This window comes from Portunus trituberculatus, chromosome 19 (genome assembly GCF_017591435.1).
Source record: "Portunus trituberculatus isolate SZX2019 chromosome 19, ASM1759143v1, whole genome shotgun sequence".
Lineage (NCBI taxonomy): Eukaryota > Metazoa > Arthropoda > Malacostraca > Decapoda > Portunidae > Portunus > Portunus trituberculatus.
This window is the reverse complement of record NC_059273.1, coordinates 67,875-74,098: the sequence shown is the minus strand read 5'-3', so window position 1 is coordinate 74,098 and position 6,224 is coordinate 67,875. Positions and strand designations below refer to the sequence as shown.

The 6,224-nt window shown below is 36.3% G+C and overlaps 1 long non-coding RNA gene across 1 annotated transcript; it reads right to left on the bottom strand.

The window, feature by feature from the left end:
- Window positions 1-2,935: 2,935 nt before the first annotated feature.
- On the bottom strand, window positions 2,936-4,314 carry LOC123506065. Its single transcript, XR_006675335.1, has 2 exons — window positions 3,783-4,314; window positions 2,936-3,097 (listed from the first exon to the last, which is right to left on the bottom strand). It is a non-coding gene; the product is annotated as an uncharacterized LOC123506065 (long non-coding RNA).
- Between the last annotated feature and the right edge of the window lie 1,910 nt (window positions 4,315-6,224).

The window sequence follows — 6,224 nt, the reverse complement described above, 5'->3', positions numbered from 1 at the left end:
GTATACGCAATATTATTTCTCATAAGGCAAAACAATATTTTATTCTAATTTATATCTTTGAGCTAATTATCATGGAATATATCTGTCACTGTGAGTAAAAATGAGGCAAAGTTATGCTGGTGGCGGAGTGGAGCATTGCGTCATCTGGTACATCCGGGAGTTTGGCGGCGGCGCAGGCGCAGTATTATCCCAACCTTAATTTCGCCAGCAAATTTCTGCTTATTTTATTTGTAAGTATTTTCCCCACCTCCCAAAAGCCTCCAGCAGCATACACTCGCCTGAACACTCCTATATGTCCTATATGTCTGCAGGAAGTCTTAAGAGCAAGACAAAGGGAATCTAAGACTGGTAGTAATAAATATGTTACAAATTTTCCCTTGTAAATTTCAGCTGATATTATTTTGTGGCTATTTTCTGGTCCTCCTGTGCGTCCTGCCTCCTCTGACCTTGTCATATATTCCCTATGTCTTATTTGAGGGTCAGGGGAAGGGAGAGGAGAATGAGGTGGGCACTCAGTAATAAATATGTTAAGGAAGCCCTTCCCCCCACTTCTTGTTGTGTTTAGGAGGACACAAATAAACATTTGGGACTCTGCCAGATAAAAGAAGAAAAAAAGTAGGGCTTAATCATCCAGTAGTGACAAAACCCCTCACGAATTACGAAGACTGAATAGTAAAGCGTGAATCAGGAAGACGTATCTGGCTTTGTTTAATTTCTGAAGGTCATTTATATGTCTGTCTTTCCAGTCTCTTATATACGTAATTAACGAGTTCTGTGTCATTTAATATCCATAGGGTGATTAGGCATCATCATTGTAATTGTGAATGTGATACAGTGAAGGTTATTGGCAATAGACAATATTAGTGAAAGCTTTTCCTCATTTTATTGTAGATAGTTTTTTTGTAGATACGAGGAAATGAAATGTTTCAGTGGTATTCCATGTTGTGTACCAATATCTGGACTCAATGTATTTCCTCTGGATGGACTCAAGCTCTCACTATTCTTTGGAACCAGATAATGTTTTTTTCTTCACTCTTTGTGTGTTTTCTTGTATCTTTTTACTTGATTTTAGTGAAGTTTATATATATATATATATATATATATATATATATATATATATATATATATATATATATATATATATATATATATATATATATATATATATATATATATATATATATCAAGTGAGCATATTTCTTTATTAGATTGGTGTATATTGTTCATACACATTTATTTCTCATACATTTCATTGATCTATTGCTTTGCATGGAAAGCTATATTTATTATTACTTTTTTTTTTATGTCCATGTCAGACTTTTTGCTATGTCCTTATAGTATTAGGTATCCTTTGCCTCTGGTTAGGGAAGAAGAGGGATGTACATGTTAGCTTTATTCTAGGTAAGGAAGCACAAGAATTTTTATAAAAAGCCGCATTTTCATGATCATACAAATACACCTGGTGAAAATCTTAAGGAAATACATGAGTATCTAATTAACCTCAGTTTTGAACAAGGTTATCTCACAATATTATGATGTATTTCATATTAACTTTATCATGACTGTTGATTATAAACATACAACAATAACATAATGTGTTATGTATTATCTTTGTAGAGTTAAAAATTATTAGAAAATACAGATCATATGAAAATAAACAGCTGAGCTATCTCTTGGGTGGTTTAGGATAGGTTAGGTTGAGTTGACCATAACTGTCCTGTCATTATCCAAGCTTTCTCACACATATTGCATTGGAGTGTTTCATCTCGGTCATTATCATTACCGTATGGAATTCCCTTTTCTTTTATAAACTGAAAGATAAGTCACTCAGCTTGGTTGTTTGAAAACAAATCTTAAGTCACAATGTATTCTTAGCTGCTTATAAAGCACTTTACTTCATATTCTTCCTTAGTTTGATATGGCTTATATATTTATCTAGTCAGGCTAGCAAACTACGTAATAGCTATGACATTTTCTAGATTGTCTAGTAAAGCATAGATGAGTTATAAGGGCAAGTCATTCATGTAAGATGTTCTGGTGGAAAACCATTGGGTGGCCACATAGGCTTTACAGGTAGGGAAATGGACTATAAGAGAATGACTTCTCTTGTAATGTAATGTGGTGCCTTTTGCCTTAAGGTTGGATTGATCTGAAGGCTATCTGTTGAAGGAAGTAGGTAGAGATGAAATGCATGACAAAATTATCAAGGTAGATGACTTGCTCTATACCAATAAAACCATGAGTGTTTCCTAGGATCCAAATGTATGTTTTCCTAGAAAATGTATTCTTGGGCATATTACACACACACACACACACACACACATGCACACGACCTGTGGGAATCTATCAGCCGGTTCCTGAATGTATTGGTACGGCAACAAACCAAAACGCTTACCATGTTGTTTGGCTCGCGCAACAACTATTTATGACAGTTCCACAATTCGCTTTTTTGTGTTTGGAGCGCTCGCCAACCTAGTTGTCTGGCTTACCAAAAGGATATAAAGTGTCGGAATGGTTGGTAGCCCCGCATAGCTGTGGTTGGTAAGCGTGTGAGTGAAAACCTGGTGAAAACGTAAACAATTTTGTTCGATCAGCTGATAACATGTCTCAAGGAAGAGAAAAGTTGACGTCGCTAACCAGCGACCAGAAAAGCACGTTGGTTGATCTTATCAACCAATTCAACGTCGTGCTTGATAAAAGTGGTAATTACTCCATGATAGCTAAGAAACAGGAAGCTTGGGAGACAATTACCAAGAAGTTCAATGCAATATGTGCAACACTGTTAATCAGTTTTTTTTTTTTTCCAGACTCATCACTGACTATGATCACATTTTCAAAAGTAGATGACACACACACACACACACACACACACACACACACACACACACACACACACACACACACACACACACAAGGTATAATGATTAGCATTAAAAGTAGATGGTTAAGTTTATTCATTCTTACATACTATTTGTACTTTGCAATACCTACATTATACACCATAAGATCTTATATATGCGTGGAATCCTCACTCGTCGCAATTCTTCCATTTCATACATTTCTTCATCTATGATTTCTTCTAATGCAGCCATGGTACCTGAATAGTGTAGTTTTTAATGGTCTGAAGAATACCTAGCTGTATTTTGAATGGTTGTAGGGCATAGGTATGTTAGATTTGGGTGGAGGATAGATGAGGTTAGGTTAAAATATGTTTGGTTTGTTTTAATTTCTGCCAATCTAACATTTCCGCTTTTTCATATTGACATTTTCCATCGCAAATTGATGCTTCAGAAGTTATGACAATAAATAGGTTGGTTAAGTTACCTTGGTTAGGTTAGGTTAGGTTGGGTGGGTTAGGTTAAGTTGGCTGGGTTATTGTTTGCTTGGTTAGGTTACATTAAGTTCGTTAATAGGATCCATTCACTAATGTGTAATAAATCCATCAATAATGCTTTCTGATGTGTAGACCACCACAGAATCGAATGTTACCTGCAAGTTCATCAAGGTACCGTTTATACCTATCCTCCATTGTTTCATCGGTCACCTCTTAATAGCCTTGAACTTAAGACTACAAATATACTCATGATCATTTTCATTTATTTAATAGTTTTTTTTTCCTGGGTATGAGCTACGTACATGATATTTCGGCTTCAGTCTACTCCACTCCTTCCATATTAAAGTTTTTGTCCTTTAATTCGTCCACTCACCTTTCTTAATAGTAGAAGCACACAGTAAGAATTCATGTAATGATATATAGATAACAAGATTAATCATATACTTACCAAATTTAGTCAGTGAAGTAGAGATGTGACGAGTCGATTAGGCTGTTGTTGATGTTTGGCGTGAACTCACAAGGCGACTACAGTAGACTTCTAAAATTAAAACATATGCTCAATATAGCATAAGAAAAGCTTTGTTGTACCATCAAAAAAATTTGACATGGTAAATAGACTGAAATAAATTTAATTACAGTTAGCTTCTTTTTACATTTGGAAATTTAAAATACAAGGCGGTAGCTTTGGTTGCCCGGACACTTGACCAATGTTTTGCAAAACCCCTCGACCAAAGTTACAATCTTTGGTCTACTAGCGGACAAAAAACAGATGGAAAAAGGCATTCTGGAACGGCACAGGACACAAATTGCTTGGTTGGCTGCCTAATGGACCAAAAAGAAGTAATTCAGGAACCGGCTGTATAAGATGGGAGATGGAGTAGAACTGGAGAAAGTTAAAAAGGAAAAGGACTTAGGAGTGACGATGGAAGAAAACAATCAACCAGTAAGCCACATTGATAGAATTTTTAGAGAAACATATAATTTGCTAAGGAATATTGGAGTAGCATTTCACTATATGGACAAAGAAATGATGAAGAAATTGATAAGTACTATAATAAGACCCTGATTGGAATATGTAGGAGTAGTGTGGACCCCTCATGAAAAGAAACTCATAAGGAAATTGGAGAGGCTACAAAAAATAGCTACAAGAATGGTTCCAGAATTTGAAGGGATGACATGAGGAGAGACTAAAGGCTATGGATCTACCAACCCTGGAACAAAGAAGGGAGAGAGGAGACCTGATACAAATTTATAAATTGATCAACGGAATGGATCAAGTGGATAATGAGAAAGTGATCCTGAGAGAAGAATATGACATCCGAAGCACAAGATCGCATAGTAAAAAGCTGAGAAAAGGAAGATGTCTGAGAGATATTAAAATATATAGTTTTCCGCAAAGATGTATTGAGACGTGGAACAGTTTAAATGAAGAAGTAGTGTCTGCAACGAGTGTGCATACTTTTAAAGTAAGATTGGATAAGTGTAGATATGGAGACAGGGCCACACGAGCATAAAGCCCAGGCCCTGTAAAACTACAACTAGGTAAATACATACAATAAGGACGCTAGTTAAAGATATGAAGTCCAAGTGGAGAGCAGTAGAAAGCGGAGTGCCTCAGTGGTCAGTATTAGCACCAATACTTTTCCTCATATAGGTATATATAAACAACATGCCAGAAGGAGTGAACAACTACATAAATCTGTTTGCGGATGATAAAAAAAACTGTGCAGAGCTATAAAGCAAGAAGGAGATTGTGAAATACTGCAGGAAGACATAAATAAGATCTGGGAATGGAGTAAAAAGTGGGAAATGGAATTTAAAGCCATGTCATGGAAATGGGAAAGAGTGACAGACAACCCGTGGGAATCTATAAGATGGGAGATGGAGTAGAACTGGAGAAAGTAAAAAAGGAAAAGGACTTAGGAGTGATAGGAGTGACGATGGAAGAAAACAATCAACCGGGAAGCCATATTGATAGAATTTTTAGAGACATATACTTTGCTAAGGAATATCGGAGTAGCATTTCACTACATGGACAAAGAAATGATGAAGAAATTGATAAGTGCTATAATAAGTCCCAAATTGGAATATGCAGGCGTAGTGTGGACCCCTCATAAAAAGAAACACATAAGGAAGTTGGAGAGACTACAAAAAATGGCTACAAGAATGGTTCCAGAATTTGAAGGGATGGCATATGAGGAGAGACTAAAGGCTATGGATCTACCAACCATGGAAAAGAGAAGGGAGAGAGGGGATCTGATACAAGTTTATAAATTGATCAACGGAATGGACCAAGTGGATAATGAGAAACTGATCCTGAGAGAAGAATATGACATCCGAAGCACAAGATCGCATAGTAAAAACCTGAGAAAGGGAAGATGTCTGAGAGATGTTAAAAAGAATATAGTTTCCCACAAAGATGTGTTGAAACGTGGAACAGTTTGAGTGAAGAAGGGGTGTCAGCAACGAGTGTGCATAGTTTTAAAGAAAATTTGGATAAGTGTAGATATGGAGACGGGGCCACACTAGCATAAAACCCAGGCCCTGTAAAACTACAACTAGGTAAATACATACACACACACACATTGAACAACTTTATTAAAGAGGTTGAGCCTGACATAATGGGGATAACAGAAACAAAACTAAGAGATCAACTGACACTAAACCCCATTGGGAATGGGCTGTACAATATCTATATGAAAAATAGAAAAGCGAAGCAGGGTGGAGGAGTGATGATACTAAGCAAAAAAAAAGAAAAAAAAAGGGTAACGAACATGAATTATGGCAAAAACAGTGTAGAAATTATATCAGTTGTAGTTGAGAAAAATTACTTGGAGAAGAGATAATTTGTAGTCTGCTATGTACCACCCAAGACAAGATCTTGAAGTCT